This window comes from Phasianus colchicus, chromosome 6, assembly GCF_987193195.1.
Source record: "Phasianus colchicus chromosome 6, bPhaCol1.hap1.1, whole genome shotgun sequence".
Taxonomy (NCBI): Eukaryota; Metazoa; Chordata; class Aves; order Galliformes; family Phasianidae; genus Phasianus; species Phasianus colchicus.
The window spans coordinates 19,634,841-19,649,104 of NC_143441.1; the positions used below are offsets into that span (position 1 = coordinate 19,634,841).

At 40.5% G+C, this 14,264-nt stretch overlaps 2 long non-coding RNA genes across 3 annotated transcripts in view; one reads left to right on the forward strand and one right to left on the reverse strand.

The window, feature by feature from the left end:
- Window positions 1–14,264, forward strand: part of LOC149917475 (uncharacterized) — a 100,600-nt gene that overhangs the window by 39,154 nt on the left and 47,182 nt on the right. The gene's annotated exons all lie outside the window — the stretch shown is intronic.
- LOC149917476 (uncharacterized) overlaps window positions 1–14,264 on the reverse strand; it is a 38,625-nt gene that overhangs the window by 2,871 nt on the left and 21,490 nt on the right. The window contains exon 2 of the long non-coding RNA XR_016467731.1: window positions 12,300–12,362. This is a non-coding gene — a long non-coding RNA (uncharacterized LOC149917476). The remainder of the gene's footprint in view (window positions 1–12,299; window positions 12,363–14,264) is intronic.

The following is a 14,264-nucleotide window of genomic DNA, read 5'->3' on the forward strand; positions in this document are numbered from 1 at the left end:
TGCTTTTGACAGATTATAGTATATTTGTGGGAAAGATTTGTCATCCAGAGAAACTGTTGTGATTCAAATTGTGGTCTTTCTGCTAAAAGGATATTGTCCTTCCTCCTCACCTCCCTCTGAAACTTTAGAGTTTGACCTCTTGAACAGCAAGATCCACATTTAAGACCCTGTCAGGTAATGGGCGTGTAAGTGTGGTGTTAAGTACTTTGTGAGGTAGCTCAATTAAACTAGCAGCTTCTCATAGAGTCACTAAGGCAGAACCAGCATGTAGAATGAATTTAGCAATGGTGAAGATAATAAGCTTAAAGATCAGACATCCAAAAGCATTTAGTGCTGGGAAAGTGAGGCCAAGCTGTGGCTCTGCTGACTAATTCTTTCTCTCACTGAAGTCCTAGAAAAAGGAGTTGGATTTGGGAACCTCTTTTTTCTCTCAGAAGATACATTTTTGCTGCAGGTTCAACAGAGAGAAAATACTTATGCCCCTGATACTTTGAAGACATTAATCATATTGCTGAATATTCATGTATTTTTCATACTCATAACTCTTCTATTGCATATGTGACCTTTTTTATTCTTCAAGCAACAGCAAATAGGGAGCTTTTATTTTTCGTCTATGTTCTTTGGTTCCTGGATTCCCACACGTTTGACAAGAGATCAAAAAAAAATTCACTACTTAGGTGTATTTTATTTCTGTTTCTCTTGGTCTTCTCTCCTTTCTCAAGATTGAAAGATTTAAGTCAGCACTCTTTTTTTTTTTTTTTTTTCCTATGTCAATGTGCATGTTATGACTTTGGTCTTTCTTCTGGCAAGTTAGCAGGAGAGGGATTTTGGAACACTTGCTTGAGTGTTAATTGTCCTTCACAAATTAGCCAAGGTCACTGACTTTTGAATCAGTGCAATCTGCAGAAACAAGCGCAGAGCCAGGAGTAAAAACAAAAGCAAAATATTCTCTTGGCATGATAATTGTCTAATATACAAACAGGTGTAATACTTGGAGTCTATGTCTATGATGTAACCTCTTAGATATAAAAGGGTACAAAATGTATAAAGAATTGAGTCTCTTAGGGAAAATCACATCTTTCTTCAGCATTACATTACTTGCCTCTCAACTTTCAAGAGTGTCTTGCTCTGTCCTGTATCTTATTTTAATATGATTGCAAATTAAAGGCCTAGACTTCAACCTGAATTGTGATGTTGTTAGTGTTAGTCAAATACAAAACAAAAACAAAGCTACATCTGTAGTGAGTGCTGAGAGGAAAGAAAATTGTATACAACAGGATGTCCCAGTGTGTGTGTACAAGCCTAACAGTCCAAACTGTGTTGTTAAAAATCAGGATGGTTATTGAATATAGACCCACATGGGGTCTTTGGGTTTGGGTGTTCAAACAGCACAGTTTTCCCAGGAGATCTCTTCCTTGTCCTTGTTTTGAAATGAAAGAGAATGTTGTGGAAAGAAAATTTTTCATGGTGTTGTTTTAAAAAAATGTTTGTCTAATCTTAGATGACAGCTGAAAGTATTTTTCTGTCTATGATGAGTGCTGTTCTGATTTTGAGGTATGAGCAAGGAGGAGAATTTACCTTAAGAAGAAAGTTACAGGACGCTCAGGGAAAAAAAGGGAAATTTCAATTCAGCACTTTAGTTCATTCCTGGTCACAAATAAAGGAAGCAGATTATGTGAAATATTGACCACTAAATTAAATACATGTGAACATGTGTATGCATTAAAAATATGTTTATACATATTTATAATGTTATTTTTGCACATGCTTTAATAATTTAAGTATGTAATTAAAAGCTTCGCATAGGACTCTCTAAGATCTAAGCAACTTAGATCTCATTTTCAAAAATAACATTGGCACTCATGAGCTTTTATTTCCTTGAATGTTAATGGAGCGTACAGTCCTAGATGTTTGGAGCATTCCCATTTGCAGAGGGAATTTATTCACACTTGTTTAAATGCTATTTAAAAATGAGTGATATATCACAGTGTACATGCATGAAGAAGCAACCTGACAAACATTTTTTACTTGAGCATTTTTCTGTCTCAACACCTCCACATTTATCAGATGCACAAGGCAACCTGAACTTGGCAGGGCAGGGAGCTTCATCCCTTCGACCCACCTCTTAGGCTGGAGGCAGGTGAGATGCTGGGAGCTGTGGGTTTCCTGGAGCCCTATGAAAATACTGCAGCTGCACGATAGGGATACCTTTGGTGTATGTCAGGTCAAAAGGATTCAGGAAATATTTCAGAGGCACTTTAAGCCAGAGTTTATTTGCCTGTTTCTGCTGTGTTGGCTCAGCCACCAGCTTGTTTCAAAGCCCTTGGAGGAGAACTGCCTGGTGCTTTCTGTTCCTTTTCTCAACCATACTATAACCTGCTTACAGTTTCCATTTACTCCCATTGAATAGTATGAAGGGCATGTCTCTTCATCACCTTGTAGTAGAAATTTGGTTTGAAAAACATGGATGCTAAGTGCCTTGACAGATCATCTGCTAGTCACTAAGTGGGTTCATTTAGGAAATGAGAGCATGGAAACCCTGGCTAAGAATATCGGCTGTTGCTTGGTTTTCTAGCAAAACTTTATGCCCTGTCAGGGTGGCACTGTGGCATCCCACAGAAAGTGGGATGAGAGACAGTCCCAGAAGGCTATGCAGAGGACTTGTACAATCTGTTCTGAAGAGCACCAGTGCCTGGGATGTGTGTGGCAGGAGCTTGTGTTTCAACCAGCTGCTTGTTACCTCAGCTGCTGAGTAGCTGATAACTGGTCAAACACAACAGTGCGGGCAGGAGGAGCAGGTGTTGGTACCTTGCTTAGCAAATTCACCTGACCAAGTCAAAAAGAACCAGCAATGAGACCATGCGACACACCTTTCTAACATCACTTGTCTTTCTACCAAATTCCAACTTCCTGCCCTAAACTTTTGTGGTGATCTTGACAAGTGGGTGAGGAAGGCTGCTTCTATCATTAACTTTTGTTCTGAAAAGCATCTGGTCTATTGGGGATATTTCTTAATCAAACTCAGGCAGAGAAAGTTCATGGCAGATTTCAGCCCTTAAAAGTTCAAGGTCTGAGAGAGTTACAGGCAACTGGAAACAGCAGGTATGATCGAAAGTATTAGTCTGGTGTAACAACGGATGGAGCAGTAGCAACAGCTATAATTATAATTCTAAGTGACAAAACAGAAAGGAAAACTGCATTCCAAGGGATTTAAAATAATTGTTTCAAACCCTGGCCAGATTGTCCCCTCCCATGTTAAAACACTCAGGAGAAGGGGATTTCTGCTTGGAAACAGCTACATAGGGATCTGCAGACTTCTCCCAGAGTGACTCATTTCAGAGGCACAATCTCTTTTTCCCTTTCCAAAGGGAGAAGTTTTTCCCTTTCAAGTGGGTGCACAGATACATGAGCTAAATTGTCTCAGGCCCTGCTCTAAGGTTCCTTCTAATCCATTTCTTCAGTCCTCCCAGTTATCCTGTTTTCTTTGGAAGTACCCTTGTAGCTATCTTGGTTTGTTGGGAACAGTATCCTGAATGGAAAAGGGAGAGAGATGGAAACTATGCAGACTCAAGCCCCTAGGGCTTCTCCCCCTTCCTAGCACAGGTTATACAAAGGGAAAAAGGAGTAAAAGAAGGGTGAAAAACAGATCTGGCTTGGATGAAAGGAAGCATCTGTGTAGTGTGAAGAATACTGACACCTGGCTGCTTGTTTGCTGTTTTCTTAATATATTACAACTGCCTTTCTGCGGTTGCTAGAAAACTAAATAAAAGCAATACTATGCTATATTCGTTTTTTTTCTTTTTATGATATCATATTTTTAATATAATGTTTTGGCAGCATGTGCTGAGAAGCAGAGATTTTCACTGAAAAGTGGGATGTCAGAAGAAAGTCTGTTTTTCCCCAAAGTGGCATGTTGTTTCACGACCTCTCACAGATGTTTCATGAATTTGCCATCCTGAGCTACAAAATGGCTTTTGTTAGGATGTAGAAATAGCTCTGCACTTGCAGAGCTGTTGGTGACATGACTCACAGTCCCACCGCATAGACCTGGATTAGTGCAATAACTGGATAGGGTAAGGGATATTTTTTTTTTGCAGTCTGTTATGGTAACAAAGTACAGAAATCACACTAACTTTTGCTTTCTCCCCTCCAACCAGGTGATAAAAGTCTTAGATATATTCATAAGAAATAAGAGTGATGACCTGTAGTAAGGATTTATTACTTTACCAGTTACTTGAGTTTCTCCCTTGGGATTATACCAAAGGCAATTAGAAGGTTTTCTTCACGTTCACAGAGTCAAGGCAAAAACAGGTAACAGAAAACAAAGTTCAAAACAAGTGACAACATTATAGAAGAATCTGAACCCACAACTGGAAATCCCTTCAGTGCTGACCTCCTCCATCAGTCACTGAAGCGTTCTCATAGAATTGTCTAGTTTATCAAGAAAACATAGTCTGGCATTTATTAGCTAACAAATGTTTATTATTTTTATTACCTAGAGAGTGTTTTTCAGATAGATGTCCTAGAAAATGAGAGGAAACATGCCTTCAAGCACTCACTGAAATTCAGCTTGGACATTATGGAGCTACCTCTAACATTTCCTAACAGACAGCAGCTGCCCTTTACTGAAGCCAGCTATCAGAGATACTTATAAGTACCTCTCCCAGCTACCCATATTGTAGGACAGGACAGAAGTAGAGAAATAAGTTGAGTACAAGGCTCAAGAGCGGAGGGAAATCCTTGGACTCTCCAGCCAAACGCCACATTAATCAGTCCATTGGCCTGAAGGCCAGTGTGGGTGCAGTGACAGTACAAGGAGTGGAAGACCAGCTTTCCTCGTGGGGCAAGCTAACAGCCTTGCTGTGACAGACACAACTTTTCAGTCCTACTTGGGAGCAAGGTTGCTCTGTTGTTGACAGCTCCACCACCTTCCCAAATGTGTGTTTGTAGATCACCCCTGGTTGCCTTCTGTCTCTCCTTTTCTCTCAGCCTGCTTTTTGGGGGAGTGCTGGGGTCTGGCGCTCATTGATGTCCCCAGAAAATACTGCAAAAGCCCTAATGACCCTCTGTAGTTACCTCTGTGATTTTGTTGTTTTAAGCTAAAAAGATGGGTTAATACCAGTTGATGTTCCCAGTAAGATGAAGTGTGTACTCTTTTGTTCCTGAAAGCAAGGGATGATTTTGATGTTGCTGGATATTTAATAAAAGCTTGTTATGTGAGAGCAGGAGCTGAGCCACAAACCAATAAGCATGCTGTAAATGTTCAGTGACTCTCAGGAGCCGGAGGAGAGAAGGGAAGGGGTTGTTTCGCAATGAGATCAGCAGCAGCCACAACTCTGCTATGAACACAGAGCCTGTGCCCTGGGGTTTTCCAGGACACATCCTCACCATGGCATTTTAGAGAAGCACCAGGTGTTTCTCCTGATGTTTGTTTGCAAACACCAGTGGGAAAAGCTGGCCTGAAGGAGTGTTTTCCTTGTTTGCCTCACTGCTCAGTGCCAGCTCTAAGCTAAGGCACTTCTCCCCACCTTTCTGAGGGGAGCTTGTCTGTGCCTCCCAGAGGAGGTTGTGGTGTGACACAGCTGGGTGAGACAAGGAGTATAACTGGAGAAAGTAACTGAAGGAGTCCCTGATTTCTTCGAGCAATTTCATGCTTGGAACCTATGCAGGAGTGGGTGGTCCATAACCTCATGTGGGTGCTATGAAGAGCAGATTCATCACTGCTATTGCTGTCTGCTGCCCCAGATGCTAGCTCAACTCTTGATAGCCAAATTAAAGCTGGACTATAAAGCTTTCTGCCTCCCTGGCCACTAGTAATGGCCCACGTCTGTTCAATTGCCAGTAATCCATGCTGCATGGTTGGTGGCTTGTTGCTCTTACAGTCTCCAAGGTAACTAATGCTAATTCGTGCCTTTCCACTGTGTAATCTAGTCTTGCGTTGTCAAAATAGCAGGTCTGCTCCTAGGATCTTGTTAGGATCAGGTGTAAGCACTATCAGCTCAAGATAGTGCATGTCTCTCACTTGCCTTTAGGATATTCCTAGAGGAAAATGAAGAAAGTTTCTTCATAACCCATTCCCCAGATCTTTCGAACACTTTCTGATGGAGGCAACAGAGCAAGGAAAGCAATGGATATAGGAATGCCAGTAACAGCTGTCAGGGTCTCAGTTGTACAGTACAATATCTCTGATATAGATAATTAGCAGGAATTAGAGTGCAGCATGATGTCTTCCGGGAGAGAGGCCTCTTGATAGCAGATCCTGTTCATCCTTGCTTCCCACCTTGCTGCTTGGAGCTGCTTGTGTAACAGCCACGGCATGTGACTGAGTCTCTCAGGCTGGGGGACTTGGATAGAGGATGTCTGGAGACTTTTTTTTTTTTTTTGGCTGCTTTGCTGTGCTGCATTCCCGTAGCACAGGACATGGGCAGCACTGTGCTTGAAAGAATTTTTAATCCAACCCAACTCAGATAAATCCCTATGGCTTTCCCCCTTGGCAGTTAGTATTGCTGTATGACTAGACAGTTAAGAATACTTAAAAAAAACATCAGACAAGATGCAAGAACTGCCATGGTAGGCCAAACAAAAGTCTTTCTGTAACAAGAAAAGCAAATCCACCAAAAGGCATATGGCGATATTTCTCCTGTACATGCTCCCAGTCTGCTGGCCATCAGCTGCTTAGGGTTTCCTTCAGGCCACAGCTTGCACCTTCTGGTACTACTTCAGTTTCACATAACATTGTCATTACAGCTACCTGGGAGAGTGCAAGTATGGATGAGCATTTTGCTGTGTTTATCAGTATAAAGAGTGTGGAAGGCTGTTTTGCCCATGAATTTGGCATGCAAGTGCCATTTTATGCAGAAGGCAAAAGATGAGAAGCGTAGTATTTTAGCAGAAAAAATAGAAAAATTGCAGGGAAAGAAAAAAATGTATCATTAATTTTACATCTTGTGTTGACTGGCTTCCTCATATTCAACAATAAAATGTAACACATGGATTATTTTTAACTCCAGCCTGGTAAATGTCAACTATTCACTGCTCCCACTGCATAAGCAAATAGGTTGCCAGGCTGAAGTGCATTAATTAACCACCACCAGTGAAAACATTTACAGGGATGGAAGGAATTAAGACATCCCATAGTGCAAGGAAATGCCCCGGCATTACCCTAGTAGAAAGTTAATCAATGGGGCCATGAACTCCTGAACCACACTGCATCCCCTGAACTTGACTTTTCTGACTGCAAAATGGAAGAAGCCTCCATGTGAGCAGGCTGAAAACATCTGCTGCACGACCATATTTCATTGTACATGCAGCTGCCTCCATTTTCTCAGTCACTAGGCTTAAATGAATGAGCTGTCAGTGCAGCCACCTTGTATGTGCATGCCCTTCATGACTGGAGAACAAGGGGAATGCCACCAAACTAGATATAGGTCAGCAAACAAGGATGGGTGGAGCTTTAAGACACCGAGTCTTTTGCCCATTGTATATCTTCACGCTCAAGAGCATCCTGCAAGTCAAAATTGGCCAGAAACACAGCCCTTTTCATGGACTGTGTTTTCTGTTAACATGCTTTTTTAATTAGATTGTAAAGAAAACTAAGCAATTTCTTCCTTCCCACTCATATGGTTCTCCTTAGAGCCACCTTCTTCCCACCATCCCTCCTCCTCATCCAGAACAAGGAAACATTCCTCATTTTGCTCACAAAGTTGTTTCCAGAAAGCAGCACTTCCAAGGAGGGTGGCAGGATACTGTGTCTCTGCTCCCATATTTCAGATGCAGAACTGAACTATCAGCTGAGTCCTTTCAAGCAATTACATTCCAGTGCAGAGTGGCATTTGCCCTTTTTCCTGTACTCAGTGCTGCCAGCAGTGTGATGACAGGCCAGCACTCCCAGAAACAGTCGTTGACTCAGGTAGGATCGTGCCAGCTGTTGGTCACTTTCCCTGCCTTGCTGTCCCTTGTTTGGTTGTTGCTGAAGATTTTTCTGCTAGCTACACGATGTGTTGCCATGATTTGTTTTTCTTAAGGCAAAAATACCCATAAAAATTCTGGCACAGAAATAAGGTCTTTTAGCTGCCTCAGATGGGCTGAATAGTTCAGAGTTGATTCCCCAGTTGATGGTTTCTCTCAACCAGGTCTCCTTAAAAATAAATTGTTTAGGTTCGGTTTTCCATTAGGGGCATCCATTCCTGTGTTCAGATAGAAAACTGGGCCAGAAAGAAAACCTGTAAGTTGGACTGTAAGTGTAAATCTAAAAGAAAAGAGGACAGTTGGAAAACAGGAGATGAGCCCTTCTTGCTAGGTGGAGGAAAATTTCACTGAATGATGGATTATGGGGCTCTGTTTGACTGGAGGTATCACTGCTGACTTAGAGAACTTGGATCTGAAGGCATGTGGTCCAAAGGCAGGCTGAAAGGTGCTGAGATATGTGAGTGGAGTGGTTCAAAACTTCCTGCCTGCAAGAAGAACCTTGAGTATGATTGCACATAGAGGGAATTAGCTTGTTGATGTCTCAGTTCATCTCCAGTTCTTCTGGCTGGAATAGACAAAGTCCTAAAATTCTAATAGCTTCAGTCACAGCCTTACAGCTGAGGATCGAGTCATGTAAAGATGGGAGGACACAGCAGGGCCAGAGTGTGATGCACCATGTGTTTTTCTCCATTTGAAATGCATTATTGAAGACTTAGGTGGTGCTGCAGTCTCCATGTCTAAGTTCAGAAGCTGCTATAACCTGCTATAAAATGTTCTCCTCCAGAATCTGCACATCTTGTCAGGTTTGGTGTTCCTTTTTAAACATAAATGTTCCTCTAGTGCAGGATCTTTCTGACAGATTTTTTCAGCTAATAAGTCAGAAGTTAAGGAAAATTGATTATGTGTTTGTATTTCATATGTAAGGTCTGCTCCTACTAAAAAAAATATTTTTATATAATAAAATATATAGAAATAAATGGTACGGTTGGGGTGCAGGGAAATTTTAGGTCAGGAAAAGAAATTACTCATTCAGTTTTCAGGGGATCTATATGAAGACAGGCTTTTCTGGATACAAAGTGGTAATGTGGACTTTTCATTCAAATTGAAAATGGTTAACTTGCCAACAGATTTTGATTAGCCAAAATTTTATGCTTGGAAATTTACATCATTTCTTAATCCTGTTCCATAAAACTATACGGCCATACGTAAGTGTTTAACATCACATTTATAGGAATTTGATCCAGTTTAGCACATAGTAAATTAGTTTCATGAAGGTTGCTTGCTTTGTGCTATGCTGTCTGTTCCTAATACTCTGCCTGCACGACATTCCACTCTGCCCATATGTTCCATCCTTGAGATATAAAAATATAAATTCAATATGAGGAGATTAGGACCACCCTGGAATATGCTGCCTTTTTTTTTTTTTTTTTTTTCTGAGCAAGAATCCTGTATTTCAGTTTCCAATAAATCATGGAAAAAGATGATAAGTATTCACTTGCAGATGATACTGGATATGGACCTGCATGGATTTACTGCAGGAGTCTTTTCATTTGTTTGGGGTTACAAGGCTGATGTCTTGTTTTAGGCTCAAGTCAAAGAGAAGAGCAAGGCGTCTGTTTTTAATGTGGCATTCCAATCAGTAAGAAGTACAGACAAGTCACCCAGGTGATCAAAGTCTGTTTTTAACAAGCTGACTTACAGAGTTAGTATTATTTTTTTTTTATTTGGGTCAGATATGAAAGGATTTAATCCCCACATAACTAATCCTCCCAAGAGCTAATTTAAATGGAGACAGATCTGTCAATTACAGCATTGCTCTACTACTCAGTAGAATTTTTGAATTACTGAGGCTTAATTTAGCCTGAAAATTTGTTAAGTTATTCTGTTACTATTTCAAATAAAATGGAAGCAAGTGATGGAATTGAGAAAGGAGAAGCTTAGGGTTTTTCTCATTAATGCTGGATCCCTTTGACTTAAATTCTATTTAAAAAGCTTGCTCACATTTGTAAATCTTGGTGTCATTTCTATATTTTTTGGTCAAATACTACAAGAAATGCAAATTCAAGGCAAACAAAACAATATTTGAATTCGTCAGTTTATAGACTGAGCTTTCTGAGCTGCTGAAGAAGAAATTTGGATGCTTAGTGTTAGCATTTCCTCATTAAATCCATTTGTTATTTTGAAACAAGTTTAGTTTTTATACCTGAGGAACATATTGAAGCATCTACCAGCTCCCTCACTCTCAAAATGAAATATTTCATGCGAGACTGAACAAAACCTTATGTTTGACCGAAGACAAAATAACATGACTATTAATTGCTATGTAAAAAAAATCAATATTTTAGAATTCAGATTACTCTAAAATAGTGCATTTGATTTGAGGTGAGCCCAGAATGTCTGTTATGTGCATAGCTCTTCTCTGGGTGTCTGAGAAGCCAAACAGCATGACAAGATCTTGTCAAGAGTTCAATAATGGAACAGGATCAAAGGTTGCAGAGAACACTCTAATTCAATTACGAAAAATGTTCTCCGTACATCCAGATTTGGTTAAAATTAATCATTTTTGAGTCCTGTTCCACACAACAGTTCCGTCAGATTCCACAGTGATAGTGCAGCAGTGCTTTAATAGCACTGGAGAAGACAATGACATAAGCAGCCTTCTTAAATTGCCAGAAGTTGTGCATTCGCTAATAAATATAGCTCAGTCTTGGCTGATTAAAGGCGGAAGTAATTTATCAATTGAAATGCTCACACTTCTGCCAAGATATGTATACATATAGTTTTCACTGAGATGATCAAAAGTATAAGACATGCTAACATGGGGATCTCCTTGGTTCGGGATAATGTTTCTCAACTCCAACTCCTGCTTGCTCTCCTAGTTTGCTGCCACTAAACATAAGGACATATTCAGAAGAGAAAAACAGGTTTCAAAGCTGCTTTCTTGGGTTCTTTGTTAACCCATTGGTGTATCAAGCTTTCTGCCTCTATGCTGTCTTCTGCATCACATATTTTAGGATTCACGTTCTCTGAGAAAAAAAGAACTTCTTTCTCCTACAGTTCATTTTTCCTTGGTCAGCTCCACATTGGACACTTATCAAATTCTCTTTCAACAAGGTGTTTGGGTTCTTACAGCTTTCAGGAAGCACTTGAAGGGATCCTTTGTTTTATTGTGGCCAGTCAGACAGGGTGTTTGCACTTCCCTGCCCCTAAGAGGCTCTGGAGGCTGTCAGCCCCTCTTTGTGTCAGTTCCCTTTTCCCTCCAAAATCAGCCATGGGTGCTTCATTAACGCTGAAAGATTGTGAAAACATTCCCAAGGCATTGCTTAGTCATAGGGATGTTTGTCCTCCCACCCTGTGGCTTTGTAACAGAGAGAGGACCAAAACACATGAGGCACGCAGCTCTCTGGTGTGGCACAGGCTTCCCAGGGCAGTGGTGCAGTCACCATTCCTGGAGGTGTTCAAGAACTGTGCAGATGTGGCACTGAGGGACACAGTTATTGAGCATGGTGGGAATGGACTAGGTGATCTTTGTGGTCTTTTTCAACCTTGATAACTCTGATCATCAAGGGGACAAATTGCTGGAGACACCAGGAGGTTTTTGCTGCTTAAAAGTAGAGGCAGCTAGCACAAGTGGACCAGGAGGGATGTGTTTGCTGCCTTATCATTCCAGTTTTCCTCGGTGCAAAACCCTGGTTTGATCAAGTGCTTGCTAGCTGTGTGTAAAAACAACAAATTCACTGTCGGGCTTTTTTCCCCTTTTCGTCCCTCTTACTTATTTGTCTTTTCTGAAGTTTAATGTACTGTAGCCAGTTTAATAAAATATGACAGTAAGGATATCAACTTGCCTGTGCTATAATTCATTGGTTTCACTTAGCACTAGAAACTTCCTGTAACTGCTAGGCAGATAAAGGACAGAGTGGCTTGGGAGCCAAAGACATAGCTTTTATTATTCAGTTATTTTTTAAGCTTTTTTTGCCTGAGATAATTGCTGAAAATAGCACTGCTGGTAAAAGCAGTCCTAACATTTATTTCAAAGTGAATCATCAAGAATAAAGGACCTTGTTATATGAGAATTAACAAAGTTGTTTTTCTGTATTTTGTTCTGTGTCCTCTAAGAGCATTCAGAAAATTCAGGGACGGAGGTAAGAAAAGCTGGAAACATTACTTTTCCTTTAATCCTTAGATCCCTCAGCTGACTCTACACTTTGTTTTCATGCTGAAGGGGAAAAAATATTTTCCTGGCAGGTTTAGAATGATTTTTCCATTAATCTTTTCTCTTGGAGCCAAGATACATTTTTTTCACACAGATCTGAAGTGACATAATACTGTACCTGGAATTTCACACTGAACAGAGTGGAAAAACGTTCTCACCACAGCAAGCATTCGAAAACCTCCTGCAAAACCAAGCAACCAAAAGAGCAATTTAGAAATGGGACAGGAAGGTATATGGGGCATAGACATTTCCCAGCGGGAGGAAAGCTATGAAACATCATGCTATTTCTTAAAGCCTTTCAAAGATAAACGGATAGAATATGTTATGTAGTGGTACAGGCCAACAGTTATCTTTCTGGGAAATTATCTCAGCAGTTTGAAATCCTATTAATTAAAAACAAAAAACAAAAAAGCACATGGGGTAGAATCTCTAAAGTGTAAATGCAAGGAGCAATAAAAGTGTTTTAGATTAATGCAATTCAAAGCAGAAGAGAAACTGCTTCTGAAATTAAATACATATGTACATGATCTTGGATTTATGAAAGATTTCATCGGATAGAATCCACCCATCTTCCTATTTTTGGCTTATCAGTGCTTTCTTTCAACATTTAAAGCGTTTTCTTCAAAGCCCAGTGCTGGAACATCTCCAGGCAGTTTAATTGTCCAGATGTGGAGTGGATTTCCTAAACATTTGCAGCATGGGGAAGACATGATGGCTCTTGCTTGGAAGCCAATGAAAAGAAGTATTTTCAAATTCTGACTTGGTTTTCAAAAGGACTCACTAGAACGTGTCTTGAAAAATTCCCAGGAAAATACATCAGCCTTGACATATGTCTAATCATGGTTCTGCTGCTGAATTCTGTAGATTTGTCTGCAGCAGCCTGGGGCCTTCATGAGACATAGCCATTTCTGAGTACCTGGGGTCTTTTGCCTGTGGTAAAGTGCAGCAGTTGAAGCATTCAAGGGACTTTCTCTAGAGTTCTATATGGCTGCATTACTCCTTAAGCAGAAGTCTATTCTGTGCTTTCAGGGTATTAGAAACGCAAAACTAATACTGGAATGGGAAACAGATTCAACAAAAAAATGTCCAAAATCAAAAACAAAATGTTAAAAATGGAAAACAAAAACAGAATGTTTCTGGGACACAAGGAAGTTTTTCAGTTGCAATGAGCCAAAGCTAGTGGTTGCCTAAAGTGTGGTTACCCAAACTCAATTTTGTCCTCCATGGCAGCCACATCTGTTGCCTCCCCAGAGTAAGCTAGATATAGCATGCTTCTTGCTCTCTTGATGTGTTGCAGTATTGCTGCAGTATCACATGCTGTAGGAATGGACCAGAAATAGTATTTCTTATTTCTCTGGCAGTGTTCTGCAGGCATCCATCCTACCAGCAAGACGTATTTTGCAGAGAGCAGTATTGGCTAAAATAGCATTACAATCTTCTAATCTGATCTTTTGGATCAGTTTAAATTTTCAACATTGCCTTAGATCAGCTCTCAAAATAACAGTGGACAGCCTTAGTAGACCATCTCCACATTTATTCCTGGCACGTGCATAGCATCATCGCCCAGCATGGGGCCCACTGAGGGAAGCAGCAGTTTCCTACGTATTAGTAATGAAAATGCTTTTATTACATTAAAAATTCAAATAAATCTCACCCCCTTTGCTTTGCACCCTGGCCTCCATGTGGGCTTACTATGCTTTATTCACATGACTCCCTACTGAACTATTTCTGAGAATTGTAAATGCAAAAATAAATACAAAAGTGATCTGCAAGGGAAAACCTGCCTTTGTTTGAAATCCATTCCCAGATCTGTGGCTGGCTAAACCTTGCCCAGATGTTATTGTGTGGTTATGGATTTTGGATGTTCTTTTTGCTGAAAGCAGCAAAGCCAACATACACTCCTTCTGTAAAAGATCCGCTAAGGGAAAAAAACAACTGTGTACTGCAGCTGAATACAAGTCAAAACAGAGGTGGGAGCCTCTTTTGGCAGTACCCATCAGGCTGTCCTCACAGTTTCGGAGAGGGTAGGAAAAGGACAGAGAATTTATGCAACACTGCAGCCCAAAATAGGGCCACAGCATGC